Source organism: Pieris napi, chromosome 17 (assembly GCF_905475465.1).
Source record: "Pieris napi chromosome 17, ilPieNapi1.2, whole genome shotgun sequence".
Lineage (NCBI taxonomy): Eukaryota > Metazoa > Arthropoda > Insecta > Lepidoptera > Pieridae > Pieris > Pieris napi.
This window is the reverse complement of record NC_062250.1, coordinates 833,613-850,447: the sequence shown is the minus strand read 5'-3', so window position 1 is coordinate 850,447 and position 16,835 is coordinate 833,613. Positions and strand designations below refer to the sequence as shown.

General features: G+C 33.8%; 1 protein-coding gene across 6 annotated transcripts in view; it reads right to left on the bottom strand.

Moving 5' to 3' along the window:
• Positions 1-16,835, bottom strand: part of LOC125057859 (teneurin-m) — a 231,422-nt gene that overhangs the window by 67,844 nt on the left and 146,743 nt on the right. The gene's annotated exons all lie outside the window — the stretch shown is intronic.

The following is a 16,835-nucleotide window of genomic DNA, read 5'->3' as shown; positions in this document are numbered from 1 at the left end:
TGTTTAATTAATTTATAAGGACATTACACATGACTAGAAGTCTAAGATGAGTCAAAAATTATATTAATTTTCTCTAAAAAAATACTTTGTACGGAGAAATAAAGTTATTTAATCGTTAAACGCGTTTAAAAAAAATAACCGTTAGCCATAGTAAAATCTGTGTACCAACGGTTTTTCATCTCATCATTTACATAGTATGGAGTCAGCTGTAGTTCACTTGGTTGCATATTTTTGACAAATAAATCATTCTTATTAACCAAGCTTTGTAATAAAAATATTCCAAATAAATGAACTCATTTGTCCAATGCATCTTACTCCATTTAATAAATTGAATAGTTGGACTCAAAACTGATTAATAAACCAGGTATTTTTCGTTTATGACCTCAGTACTCATTGCTGGAAGCCAATTAGTTTGCTTAGCGGGGTGTATCAAATATTGCGTTGTCATGACAACCGGTATGTGCTAATTGCCAAACGTCGGCCTAGGGCTCTGTTTCTCCCGCATTTTGTAACGTTTAGCACCTTCGAACGTAATATCGGGCTCAGTAGTGGTTTGGTTTAATTAATTTGATTGGAAAATGTTATAACTGATACTTCGCTGAATCTGCGACCTCAGGTGGTTTGACTTTGACTTGACTTGGTTTTTAATATAATAAATACATTTTTTATAGTTTTCTCTTCTATATATATAAAAAAGACTTTTCGCTAAAGTAATAATACATTTATATATAAAAGCGTGTATTCGGAATTGTACACATTACTCAGTGTGGCCAATTGGTCGAAAATATAAAATAATTTTACGTAGGAACATTAAAAAATATATTTTTAAAATAATTTTATTTCAAGTATATAATAAAATATTTTGGGCTGTCTTTATTTTCCTTTGTATGTTTGAGATTAGGTAGATTAAGAGATATTTTAGTTATAAGTTTCAATTCAGTTAGGCAGAAGGCCCACCTGATAATAAGTGATACTGCCTATAGACGCTCACTAATTGCGAGTGCGGTAATTATAATATTGGTTCGGAAATACTTTTATAGGCAGCTGGTTACACATAGTTATACGCGGCAAAAAGTGCCTTGAGAAATGCTCAGTTGTTAAACATCGCGGTGACAGGGTTGGAGTTAGCTGTTTGTATGTATGATTATCTATTGAAGGTTAAAAGTTTTATATTATCAATATAAGTAAACGACTTGGCTTACTGGTCTATAGTTAAACACGGCATGACTCCCGCCAAAACATATCGGAATTCCATACAGAAATATGTCTGTCCTATTCAGGGTTAATAGCAATGAGAATTGTTCAAACAATCGAAAAATTTATTGTTAATATGTAAAAGTCTACTTATAAGCGTTCTAATATATTTGGGATGCGTCTATCGACTTATCTGTAGTGTGATAATTATCAAAAGATTTTAATATTACATATTATATTAGTGCAGTGTTCAAGTGGCTTCAGCATGCGACTCTCATACTTGAGGTCGTAGGTACGATCCCCAGTTGTACACCAATGGACTTCTATGTGCGCATTTAACATTTGCTCGAACGGAGAAGAAATGCATCGTGAAGAAACTGAAATGACTTCGACCCTAAAAGTCGACGACGTGTGTCAAACACAGGAGGCTGATCAGCTACTTGCCTATAAGATTGACAATGCTCATACAGAGACAGATACAGATATCTGAGGCACTAACATCAATAGGAGAGTATAAAAACCACTACTCTAAGTGTTGTATCATTTTAACTTCATTAATAAATCTCTGTACTATTTTTAAAAATCGCAGCAGTCTTCATAGATAATTCATTTATAAAATGATAAAACCTTATCCTTTTTTATGAATCTGATATATGATTTTCCGCAAGAAAGATGGATTTATAATAAAAATATTCGTGAAATGTGGTCGGAGATGTTTTTATTAGAACTTTATTGGAATCAGAATAAATACAGACTAACAATCCTAAAGTTGCCTCGAGCTTTCCTTACAATGTTTCCTTTGCAAATAATCACAAAAAATACTCCTCTATCCTACATATTATTTTCTTAACCGATTATAAGGATTTTCTTTGAGGTTATGAATTTCTTACAAACTTTTAAATAATTAAATTAAAACACAATGAACGTTTTTTCGACTGATGTTGCCTGTTCTATACAAGCATCAGACAAAATTCGTTACTCTGTGTCATGCCATTTATAGACAGCACTGAGATCTACAAAAAAATAATCATACATAACATAGTCAAACACACATATATACTAAAATTAGAAAGTATAGTAAAAAAAATCGTGGTAGCCGGTTTTGCCATCTAAGTCGGAGAAAAAACGATCGAACGAAAAGGTTTCTTGCGAACGCTGTCTTAACGATGAGAGATATATTATTGAGTTCTAGAGAAAAGTTGAAGAGCTCGATAATGCCCACAAAAACAACGACAGCATATGTCTAACTTAAATAAGTCCTAGCGATAGACTCAAAAATAATTTTTCAGTTCGAAGCCGCTCGAGCCGTAGTTCGGACCGCTAGTATCCGATAAAGAAGTATTATTTATATGTATAGTAATAGTTAAGGCTAAAGCCGACCAATATTATTCAGGTTTAATATTCAACTGTGGTCATATAAAAGCTTAGTCAACACAGGGTACTTGAAAATAACTAATTACAACATTAAAGTAAGTGAATGCAAATGGCGGTGTTCAATGGCCGAGACATGTCAGGTTTTCTACAAAGCAGGACAAATGGTCAAATAAATGGGTCAGGCGCGGACAATCAAAGACCACAGTTGAGGTCTTTGGTATGCTCGACTTTGGTAATATATTTGTCAAATATACGAGGGTACCGCAAAAAACTAATTTAAATTTGAATAATCTGTTTCTCTTCGTAAAAAGCTGACGATTTGATAAACAATTATAAAATATAACTCAACATATAATGAACAGATCATGCAAACAACATTTTGATAAGTATACAATATGTTTTAAATATTCATACTGTCATGTATCCAACAAATATATTTTGTCGTTAAATTCTTTATGAAACGTTTAAATTGGATGCATTGTAATAATGATTCCGAAGCAAAAGATAAGTAGGCATACACGTTGGTAATACTGTACTGTAGCTTTAACCATAAGCACTCTATTGCCATGTTTTTTGTTCAACAAAATGTTTGTATGGAGGTGCAACCTTTACAGTTTACACCATGATACCATTTTAATTCACATAAATAAAAATTATTCTCATCTTTCGCAAAACATAGTCTATCATTCCTTCATACCATAAGACGCAGACTTTAGTCTATGGTACCTTAATAACGTCGATTATAACCGACACCGTCAGAGGCGAACGTCCGGCAATAAATTACAATTGTGACGACAAAACGCGTCGTGCGCTCAAGTCGTGAACGGGCGCACGTGTCGCACTCGCTGCCTGTCACGATATCGAACGACAGAATAGATACCCGCCGCCAAAGACCTATTATGGACTAAAAAATGGATTTATTCCTCTCCCAATGTTATTAGATGAGTGGGTTATAGTGGTCGTTAATGTTTAGTTGCGTTCAACGTGTCGAATAAAAGAAAATAGACTTACTAACTTTAATTACCACAAGATAGCGTTTATCACAGTTTTTGAAGTGAAACTTCTTTAGGCGCATGAGGGTAAATTTTTTAATAATAATATTAGCGTCACGAAGATGTGCAGCGTTTTTGTCGAAGAAAAGGGCGAGAACCATTGAGACCGATTGAGAGAGATTCAGAAGGGCGAAATACCTTATAGAAATTCTATTTATAAAATTAAAAATTCGTAAAGAGAATTTATGAAATATTACTATTTTATAATTTATGCAAAATAATTTATTGAAATCACAAATGACGAAATGTAAATTAAAATGCCACGTGTTTTTATTATCGAAGAAATAAATTATTAATTTGTATTAATTTTCGACACTTAATATTTTAATGACAATTAAATTCATTAAATTCCTAACATATCTTTTTTGTCCCACCCTCTAATTATCGGAAATCTAAAGTTTTAGATTTGTATAAATATGAACAAGACTTAAAAATTAGTTTGCCAAAGAAGTTTTACTTCTGACATGTGTGCTTTGTATGCACGCACTTTTTTTAAATATATCAAACAGGTATGGAAGCATATGAACCTGAAAGATTACGTATTCCTTTTAATATTTAATGTCCTATTTACTTAATGTGAAGTATATAAGCAGTAAAATAATTGCTTGTCTCAATAGTCTAAGTAACTAAATGTCTTATGTAGTTTTGCCCTTCTTGCGCTCACTTTATCTAATTTTTTTCATACATAAGTAGCCTGGAAGAGATCGCTCGAAAGCGATAAGGCTGCGAGTTGTCCTCCTTTATTTTAATTGTACTCTATTTCCGTATTACTGCTAATAGTGTTATTAACCTTAAACCAAACTAAACGGGTTGGTTATAAAAATATTTCGGTCATAGAATACATTGAATAAGTTAGTTTTAAACCCTAAAAACCTGAGCTCTTATCTCTTAAGCCTTACATAATAAATATAACCCTGCAGCGGTGAATCCAAATATGGTCGCGGTCCTTGAACGCACTTGCCATACATGGTCCAGACCACCCATTTTACGGTTATGTCATCTTTTTACTGAGTAACTCAACGTTATAATCTAAACCTCATTATTCTGAGACGTATATAACGCATATAGCAATAAAAGAAATGCGTTTGTAGACTTTATAAGAAATATTATAGTATTTTTTTATAGTTTAATTTATTTTAATTATGGTTTAAGACACATGGCGGCGTGAGGTTTGAAAAAAGATATTATTTTGTAGCAGCGTAATTCGCCAATGTTTCGGATATACCTACAATAGATTTATGACGATGTAGATATTTTCCACGTTACCAAATACCCTATTTGAGGGAATATTTTAAGAAGCGGGAAGACTGACTTTATTTGAATGGTAACAATTTAGTTTTTTCTTTAAAATTTTAAGTTGTTGTTTGCTTAATGTTTAATTTCTTAAACGTAATAAGTTAATTTAAGACATTAAACAAGTTAATTAACAAATTAAAAAAACGTAATAAATAAATTTTATTTTTTTATCTATTAATGTACTTAATTGACTTATGATTTCTGTTTCACAATGTAATCTGTTTTAGCTTTGTATATTGTTGTATGTTTTCTTTTATAATATGGATATGTGTAGCTATAAGATTATTTAAAAATAAATAAATGGTTTAATTTAGTCGAAGAATGGAGGCAATCATAATTGAAACGTTTTATAGATTAAATATTTATCTTACTCAGTAAAAAAATACTATGTTTATATTAACCCAGTAAGATAGCTTTATTTTATATATTGATAAAATCACACGATTTCTTAATTTGCTTTTATCATCGGCTACAACTATATAAACTACAGAGCACGGACCAAAACTGGAAAATTAATCACAGATTGCATACAGATTCGTATCAGTCAGTTATAACCAAAAAAGGGTACCAGTACTTGGCCGGCGCTTGTCCAATTAAACGAAAAAACGTTGCATAAGATGCGTGGGCGCATGAGTCATTTGTAAAGTGTAATGGATACGCGTGATTAATTTTATTGAACGATGAATGCCATTAATATTGATAGCAATTCACGTTTAATTGGATTTGAATAGAACTGTGAGGTTTTATAATCATTTCAAATAATTGATATTTGATTTAGCTTTGATTTGAATAAAAGTTAAAATACCGACTAAACTAAACCGAAAACCGATAACAGGGGTCGAGCAAAAAATGAATTCTTTTGTGATTTATATTAAAGGTTAATTGATATAATAGTGATAATAACCCTCTTACTCGTAGAAAATATGTAAGTCTAAACGCACAATTTTAACTAAAGAACTCCTCTGTCTCTTTTCCTTACAGCGTAAATGCAATTAGAGAAAAAAAAGGAGCATGATAACTGTAAAAATTACAAAATGTCAAATTCATACTGTCATTTGTCTTTATTAAATTTTCAATTATTATTACTTCTCCGAACACCATAACGACCTGTGATTTGAAACAATATGTCGAAAATCGTCAACAGATGTCCACAATTTCTCAAGAATAATTATATGCAATAAAGTTATCTTCACTTTGTTCGCAATTAAGTTCACAATTTAATGAAAGGTTTCCGATAGCTATACATGGTGCTGGCCTCTCGGAATTATTGTGCAACTTATTTGGATATCGTAATTAAAAAATTTTCGAGAAAATATTTTTTGTTTTAATTAAAGACCCAGATATATAATATTTAACGCTTGGATGATTTTCAGATTTTAATGACCTATTCAACTTACTTATTTCTAGTTAATCATACTGTTATGTTATACATATATATTTACTAGCGGACCCGACAGACGTTGCATGATATTTCAAGCGATTAGGATATTAAACAAAGTATGAAAGTACCGACTGAAGCGCAATCTGCCGAGCTGATTATGAATCTATACCATCGACTGAAACGCACAAAAAAACCTGTCCAGCCGTTTAAGAGGAGTTCAGTGACATACACACGTACATAATTTTATATCTAGCTATCCTATCTTTTAAGTTAGATCAAACTGCACACTGTGTGCAAATTTGATTGAAATCGGTTAAGTAGTTTAGGAGTTTAGGTCCATAGCGGTCAAACAACGTGACGCGTAATTTATATATATTAAGATAAAATCTATTCTAGCTCCCCTACGGTGTCATCTATAAAATCTCTAATCGATTTTTTATATCCAATTAAAACCCTAAAATGCTATCAAGTCTTACTATCGACCGGTTTAGTTAAAGTTAGATCCACCTGATACAGTCCGTCACTCCCAATGATTTACGAGCTGGGGTGACGACGCGTACATTTTTTGCAACAACTTTACAAATACGCCTTGCGTAAAGGAGATTGCCTAGAGATTACGATCTCATTGAACCCTTTCCTAGCTTCCCTTATCAAAGAATAAGAAACGTACACTGCTATTGTGATTTGCAAACACAAAGCGTGGTAAAAGTATAACAAAAATCGAACATACCGAAGACCATGTTAAATTCACACTATAAATAGGTACTGATTGAACAGATACAGTACAATTGTAGCGAACTAAGAGGCAAATGGTGGTCCATGCTCCGTATAAGGCAGGGCTTGCTTCCATACGTGGCCGGAATGGCTGTACCTACCAAATAAGTGATCTCGAGACAGCCCGCAGCGAACGGGTTAGTTTCGAAATGCGAAAGTGCCTGTTTTTGTTTGTATTTATTGTAAAAATACACTTATGGTAATTTTATTTATGGTGCCGTCAGCTGGCTAGGCTCGGTAAGGGATTTATAGCTTTAGGAGATTGTTAAATGTTTATGCTTAGATAAATAATAAGTTATAATAAGTTATGGTAAGTGACTGTCATTTGTTTCGAAAGGTACCTACTTAATGGTCTAAAGTTGCTCTCTAATTTGTGTATTATTTAAGGAGTTAATTAATAGGGACGAAGAGTAGCTTAATATGATGTAAGATCTGGTCAAATGAATGCCAATAACTGTATTTTATTTAAGTCCAGAAATGACACATAGACAATTTTCAGCGATGGGGTGAACTGCCTTCTATGTCGACAAAAAAAAATTCTTTAAACAATAATTCTTTAAAATTACTTATTTATTCTATTTATTTATAAGTTATGTTAACATAAGACAATAGACAATTATGTACATTTAGAGATAAAACAAAGAAGTTAAACATTAACCTAACTACAACTTAATATTTTAAAGAAACTGAAATTGTTACTACTGCTAAATAAAGTCAGTCTTCGCGCTTTAATAAATAATATTGCGAAACGCGTCGAAACATTTAGTACGAATAACGTGTGGCACAGACAAGCGCAAAGATTTTTTCCACAGCACCTCATCGCGTACAAGTCATTTGTCTCCGTCAGCCAGTGTGGCCCAGCTTTGCATTAGGCCCCGATAAGAGTTAAGTGAAACGAAAATACGTTAAGTAATAAATTACCGCTTGGCTTTGCTTTAATTTAGCGTACTTTAACTTTGTACGCCATTAGAGATTCCAAAAAGAATAATTAGGGTCGTTCAAAACAATCACCGTACAATGTACGACCTCATATGGAATACTGCTCGCATCTCTGGGCCGGTGCTCCCAAATACCAGCTTCTTCCTTTTGACCAAATTCAGCGAAGGGCTTGTCGAATTGTCAATCTCCAATGTCTTACTGATCGGCTTGATTCTCTATCGCTACGCAGAGACATTGCGTCTCTTTGCGTTTTTTACAAAATTTATTACGGGGAGTGTTCGGAAGAATTGTTTGGGTTGATCCCTCCTGCCTCTTTTCAACACCGTACGAGCCGAACGACCTCTAAATTTCACCAGCATCATCTTGATGGTTGGAGGTCTTCCACAGTCCGCTTCACAAGGCATTTTCTTTTGCGAACTAGCGAACTGTGGAATCGGCTCCCGGGGGGGGTCTTCCCTCAGAGATACGACCTCCAAATTTTTAAAAAACGAGCCTACTCCTCCCTCAAAGGCCGGCAACGCACCCACTAAAATGGGTGTCTATGGGCTGCGTGGACTACCCTTTTTGGTCGTCCCGCAAGCTCGTTTGCCCCCCTATTATATAAAAAAAAAAATGTTACTAGTTTCTGTGCCTTGAAAGACGCTGATGAAGGTAAAGATGAAGGAGGCTTCCCATAGCATTTTTGAACATCCCCCCCCATTTAACGCGCCGTAACGTTTTACTGTACCCAAGTATAGAACTGACTCTTTATACCTAAAAGTTACCATTATGTCGTGTAAAGTACTGGATAGTCGAAAATAATATTAACAATAACGGCTTAATTCAATACCCGCCCCGCATCGTAACGTTGTAACAAAAGGACCCCCCCCCCAAAATTAGTTACGTAATACTTGAACGATCCCCTGAAGCTTGACAATTTGGTTGTCAAGGTAGAAGACAGCAGGACATATCGCTATTTTTATAGTAAATAAAAAAAATAAAAAAAAATATATAGTATATGGTAAGTGATACCACTGGACATTCTCAATGCCAGAGGGCTAGCGAATGCGTTGCCAGTTTTAGAATTGGTTCTTTTCTGGACCCTAAGTCGAATTGGTTCGTAAATGGTAGTGGTGGTGCGGGGCAAAAACTACCTCAAAAAAACTGCCTCAGTTGTGAAACGACTCATAGTGTAGAAAATGTATTATACTATATGATGTTGTATTATTTTTTTATATATTTAAATAACTAATTCAATGAAAAAATTTATTCAAGATTCGAGAACTTTTGCCCTGCTATTTTAAATATCTAATATCACCGATATGACGAAACGTCTCTATGTGGAGATGCGATCGGAATACATTTGACAACTGCATTAACATCTCAAACGTAAGCTAAACTTGAATTTTTAATTCAAAGCCTAAATACAACCGCGTCCTCATTATTTCCGCGCAAACGATATTAAACCACGGCTTTCAAAAGTTTTGCTCAAAGCAAAAGTGAAAGTCAACAGATCTTATCGTAAACGCCCTGTCATTACATCGCACTCTTTATCGATAATGATCACGACACTTTTTAATAAATATAAATTGAATTAACAGTAATTGTTTCACACTTGTATGATTTAGTGATGTGATTACTCGATGTGATTGGTTATAAATATTAAATCATGTAGACTTTTAGCTGGTTGTTGGCAATACAACTTTCAAGTTAAATTAAAAGTCTTTGAGGAGAGATTTGTTACCATGGTTACGATGCCTTTTCCATGTAACCAAACTATCGTTAGTTCGTTTTTAATAAAGTTCGATGATTTGACGTGATACAAATTCGAATTTCAAATTTGCCTGTATCTACCGAGGGATTTAACACGGCTGTGGGCGCCTGCATGTTACGCCAATGTATTTAAAAATTGTCACGCCATGGCTATCAAACTATTTAATCACCTTCCAGAAGTTATAGATCACTGTAACTTCTGGAAGGTGATTAAATGTAATGCTTTCAAGGGAAAGGTGATTTTTAAAAGCAATGTTTATATTGGGATAGTATTTACCATAAGTTTTGACAACAAAAAATAAATAACTTAGCTGTTATTATTATTATGATAATTACCTAATGACATTTGCATGTCTATTTTTATATGGCTGGTTGTGCGGTGTTTTTATAACCAATCAAATTCAGATTGAACCACTTTCTTTGAAAATAAACGTATTTATTATTATTGGTTTGTTTTTTACCATAAAGATTTTATCTGTATTGGGAATGTTCGTCCTCTTATCACCTTCATGGACGTTAATAAACAAAGTTGTCAACTTCTTTGATCAATCTCGCAATCGTCTTGAAGCTTATCCTTGTATTAATTCCGTCGAAATACCGTAATTACATGTTCAAAGGCAAATTGGGGCGTACGATAATGAGCCATATTCGTTGAGGTATAAAAACGATTTCAGGATGACGTGGATTTTTGGTATGTATGATCAGATGCTGATTGTGCCGAGCCCCTTCGGAATCATATTTTAATATTGTGAAGGGCGTTTCGCTAGATTAAATCGGAATTGAGGAATTCGGTTTCGGAAGAATGACTGATGCTTCAACGTGTAGGAGATTGCTGTGGCTTCATGCCTAACGTTCAGTTTAAGGATTTAATCACAGGAAATTCCAATGAAAACTTCTTTTATTTCAGATTATATTCATATGTAGTTAGAGTTAGAGTAAGTAACAGTTCGGTCTTAGTTCCTATGCTAGTATTGATTGGGAAACAAAACAAAAAGTAATCAAAAGAATTGCACTGCATTGGGGGACATAACCACCGTTTTAAGTGTGTGTTCATTTACTTGTGTGTTCTTTGTGATCAACACAGTATACCATTAGTGCTATGCCTAACACAATGCACGACGGATGTCACCCTCAGTTCAGGCAAACTAACCTGGCGCACTGCAGAACCTTGGCAAGCCCAATAGCAACCTTAACGTGTTGTTTTACTGAATACGGAGCGTTTTCAACGCCTTTTTCATAATAAAATCGTATAATATATGAAGAAGTCGAAATTGGGTCTTTGATACAATACGAGTAGGCTAGATATTTCAGTACTAGAGTATATACAACAACAATCGCTCTTCTTGTACGTATTTTCTATCTATAATAGAAAATAATTATGTTTTCGTTATACCGAATAATTGAAATTGTATTTGTTATAGCAACGGGTTAATATATGGGCTAACATAATAATAATACAAGAACAAAAAGCACTCTAACATTAACTATTTTCAAAAAGTATTTTTATATGAAGAGTTATAAACGCTTTTAACAATTGTTTTAATAGAAAAATAAAACAGCTCAAAACTTTGCCTTAGCCGGAAACGCTTTTCATATTTACCTTAAGATTTGCTAATTACCGCCGTCGGTAAAATTAACCGTTCTACTTACTACTTATAAGCTATTGTTTTAAGATTTTTCTGTGCATTTCTCTGAGTGTCACTCGGAACTTTAATGTCAGAGAATTTTTATTTAATTTAAATTAAGGTATTTAAGAAAGTTTAGACACAAGATGTTGTGTCAACTATCTTCCGAAATATAGAAAGACGATGGAGGATATATGAATCTATTGTCTGATAGCTTCATCACTGTCCAATTCTTAAAGAATATATGTATGGCGCTACAACCTTTTTAGGTCTGGGCCTCAGATTTTTTTATCTGTTTCACGATCATATGTCACTTTAATATGCAAGTGGGGGGTTAGCCTCCTGTGCCGGACACACGCCGGCGACTTTTCGGGTCTAAGGCAAGCCGGTTTCCTTCACCGTTCGAGCTAATGTTAAATACGCACATAGAAAGAAAGTCCATTGGTGCACAGCCGGGGATCGAACCTACGACCTCAGGGATGAGAGTCGCACGCTGAATTCACTAGCCCAACACTGCTGCTCATTCTAAGGCCTTCAAAATTAATATTAGACGTCCAAATTGTATTGATTTCTCAAATATTCCGTAAATTCAAAGCCTACGCATTATCCTGTCACAAGACTGACTTGATATAAACTTGTACGCGAGATAAATGGAATCTGTCAATATCTTTCATTAATGATTTTAAAAGCGTTGAGGGTGTACTACGCTGAGTCAGCGCGCACTTAATACAAATCCTGGTTTTGCGATTGAAATGTAATTTTCTTGAGGGATGAGTATAATGGATCCGCGATAATTTTATATTTAAGGGTAAAATACACTTAATGGATTCTTAATTCGTATACCATTTAAAAGTTACTCTTGCTTTTATTAATATTTTACATATCCAGTATTTCAAAACTCACATTACATACATTTACTAAAAATCTTTTCAACCTATCCTATGCTCATACAGAAAGTATTCTTATTGTGCAACAATTAACATGTCAAAAGGAAGAGATTGACTGCCCACGACACAGGGAATACTAGTGTGGAGCCCGCACGAGGATTCCCTACACTTGAGAAGATCACTTTATACCTAAATATACTTTTTATTGTGTATAATAAAGTTCTTTCTTTCTTTATATAAGTGATTATATGTCAATATGTAAACAATTTTTTGGTTTATTTATTGAGTCTTAATTTAATTTGGTAGCTACATCACTATTTATTCATCACACCGAGTTAACTACATCAACGTTTTAAATTTCTCGTAAATAACTTTTGAAATCTAGTTTATATTTAGAATCAAAGTAACAGAATATCGTTCGTATAAATATGAAAAACCTCTTTATTATTAAAAGAAACAACTTGAAGAGTAAAACAGCGAAAGAGGTCACATTCGTTAGAGGTATTAAGGTTGGAGCTAGAAAAAGCAATGACTCTTTCCACCTTGTCAGGCCACTTAAGCACTTAGCGACGTTACACTTGCGATAAAAATATATTAAAGACGATAAGACGACTAACCTTCTGTTAAGTGAACAATTTTATTACATTTTGTATTAAATACCATTTATGTTTTTTTCAAGTTGAAAATTATATATCATACTAGCTGACGTTGTTTTGCCATGTATGTATATTGTTTCTAGGAATTTTTTTTTCAGTTCATTAAAAACCACTTTCCATAATAATAAAAAATAGGGGTTGATCGTAGAGGGGTGAAAATTAGAAAAATACATACGGGTGTATTTTTGTGTGCTGTGTCATAAAAAAATAAAAACAAAAAATTTTCAAAAAATAAAATTGGTGTTTGTGATAATAATATATCGCAAAGCAACTCCATGCCTCCATGAATCTCCTGCCTTTACTGTGAGAGGCTGTTTGCATAATTATGTAAGTTACACATCTGACATAAGATTACGAGAGCCTCTCACGCGGTTTTGTAGAATCTACTCGAAGTAGTGTGTATTGCTCAGCCAGTCTCTGAATAGCCGAGATTCTGGTGGGGGTCGAGTCCCACATATCCCTTGCAACTTTCGGGGGCAGGGGACGCGCAAATGCTTTTCCATCTCGGATATAAAAAGGGAGATGGTTCAATGAATAGGTTTTTGTTAATTCTTATTTAACTTTGATAGACTCATGATAGTAATAATATTATCGCCTCGCAGTACAAGTGTCTCTTTTTAATTTAAGACCATCATACAATATCATGAACGAAGTACAAAGTTAAAACCGAAACCCATTAAAACTCGATAAACGGAATTGGTCTTATCTATTTTTTTCAATAGCACTTAAACGGGGTTATTAGCCGGCGCAACCCGTGCCAGGCACCTCTTGTGTACCTTTACTATGTGCCCCAACTCTGCCCCAAGCCCCCACCGCTGTGGGAAGCATTGTCTTGTACTTTTGATTGCTTTTTCATAATTTTATCGCGTCTAGCCAATGCTTATCTTTGGGGCTTTCCTATCATTTCCAAGTTGAGGTTGAAACGGAAATGGGGAAGCTAAGTGATTGACAGACTTCGTTTACTTAATAACTTAGCTATTTCTTTAAATACATAGTATACGTTATGTTTGTTTAGCTGAGAGTCGGTTGTAAACCCTATCTCTAACTGCGACTATGGGTATCTTTATATCTTAGCTTTTTGGGGATTATGCGCATAACGAAATTAGTGGTAGAAACAAAATGAAATCACTTTGCAATTATTAATTAATATGCTGGCGACAAAGTACATAATCATTTTTCTAGGAATACCTTGAACAAAATTAAACGTTAATTTAACGTTATTATATAAGTTACGTGTATTTTTTCAATGGAATTATGAGGATTACACCAGAATTTTTATGTAAATCCCTGACAAGGCGGACAGCCTACACCTGTGAATCCACAAGCAATTTGCATAATAGTGGTTAAAGTAGGTAACATCGTTTTCCTTTTGAATAAATGATAAAAGTTTTGATACAACGATTTAATCTTTATGTAAACATTGTTAAGTATCTGTTATGAATATAGATAAAGATGAATTTCAATAGTTATAATAAATGTATAGAAGTTTGAAAAATACTTCTTAGTCTCTCATCAACAGCATTGATATATTATTAAAAAAAAATATCAGTGGCGCTACAACCTCTTTAGGTCTTGGCCAGATTCAGACAGTCCAGGTTAGATTTCTGAATCTGTTTCATGATCATTTTTAAATCTTAAGGCAAATAGATGATCAGCCTCCAGTGCCTGACACACGCCGTCGACTTTTTGGGTCTAAGACATGTCGGTTTCCTCACGATGTTTTTGAAACTCCTTCACCGGTCGAGCAAATGTTAAATGCGCACATAGAAAGAAAGTCTATTGGTGCACAGCCGGGGATTGAACCTACGACCTCAGGTATAAGAGTCGCACGCTAAAGTCTTTCTTTGCTATATTATAAGGGTGTATAATATTTTTTCTAGATTTAAACATTTAAATGAACAGAGTGACTAGTGGTCAAACATGTGGTCAGGTCGTGTTTGTTCCAGCTGTGCACATTCTTAAAAAATGCTGATAATGAACACACCAGGATAAAGAAATAAAATTAAAGAAACATATAGTAATCTAAGTCATAAGGGTTATAGCGCCAATAATTTATTTTTACTTTAAAGACAGAGTATGATAGTAGTAAAACCTGTTTTAGCTATTCCTACAGGCGTTAATGTATTACAATCAGCAAGCAAGTAGCAGCTGTCCAATCACACGAAAGCACGTTATTAGAGTACAGGGAAGCGTTGTTGTGTAGTGTTTTTTCAGCGTTCCCGATCATAGAATATTTAAGTCGCAACTACACAAATTGATTTCTACTCTTTTACTTTATGCCTACCATGTAGAGTAATATGGCTAACATATTCAAGAAACTCTTCTGGTCTAAATTAGATAAATTAAAAAATTATAAATATTTTAAGCTGAAGGAAAAGCAAGTTAATCTTTATGCGCTTGCACTGCTTAAAGCAAGTCTTTAAAATCTTATTTTTATGCGCATCAATATCAAAAATTTTATATTAATAGAATTAATTTTAGTAAATTAATGATTTGATATCTTAGTATTTTTGATTTTAATACGTTTGAAGAAGTAAAAGGCGATATGAATAAAAACTAAAAATTGGAATTTAAAAGCTTCAAATGCAAGTGCTTTTATATTATAAGTATTTTCGAATTGTTGGACGAAAAAATCTGTCAAAATATGTTGCGTCCCGAAATAAATACAGAGCACCAATTTATTTTGATAGTTTTCCAATTAAAAGGTGTTATTTAGGCGATTAAAATATTTTGATGGTAGCAAAGGATTTCCTGTTATTGAAGTTAGTGTGATTTTATCTAATATTTCAACTATTATATAAAATAAACAATTAATGATTGAACGTTTAGTTAAAGCATTTAAACTATAGAAAACTTCACTTAACCGTACGAGTTATTCGTTCGCATAGGTTTAAACAATTAATAAGACAAGGTTTTTGAATTTGTTAACTTAAAGAACAATAGACAATTATTTTTATTCACACAGGACATTGGACCTGAACAGCTCAATTTCCAGCAATAACTATTTAAAGCAACAAGTCGCTACAACCTTTCTAGTTCTCCCTGTTCTCAGATTTCTGTATCTATTTCAAGATCATTTGACTGCCTTACAGGCAAGTTGATGAGCCACCTGTGCCTGACACACGCCGTCGACTTTTTGGGTCTAAGGCAAGCCGGTTTCCTAACGATGTTTTCCTTCACCGGTCGAGGGACTGTTAACGCACGTATATATACGCACAAAGCCCATTGGTGATCGGGGATAGAACCTACGACCTCAGGGATGAGAGCCGCATGCTGAAGCACTAGGCCAATATTGCTGTTTGATATTGAAAGTCGACGAAAACTTGTTAAAGAAAATACTCAAGAATTAAAAAATGTTACACTGTTCTAATGTAATTGATACTGCATTTCCCTTTTGAGGTTAGCGTTTTAATATGGTGATTTATAAACACACAGTAGCCTCAAAGGCCTACATGCATCTTGACCCATTAATACTCGAGAAGATTAAAGGCTCGACCAGGCTTTACCAATAATTCCAATTACAATGCAAGCATTCGCTGTAATGAGTCACTAGCGCGATCCATTTGCCATTAATTGGGCCGAAGTACGTCGCCTATGTATTAATAAATAGTAGTTTTTTACTATTTTTTTTTAAATAGCCCCTGCAACAGTGACACATTACGATCTAGCCTAACTGAAGAGTAATAACTAATTTAAAACTGGCGTTTTCATTTATAATTCGTCATATGAGATTTCAATAAATAATATAAAATACTTATATTTCATGAATTCTATTTACGAAATTTTAATTTTAAAAATATAATTTCTATAAGGTAATTCACTCTTCTCTCTCTCTCAATCGGCATCAATCGATCTCTCCCTTCTCTTCGACAAAAACGTTGCACATCTTCGTGACGTTCCGTAAA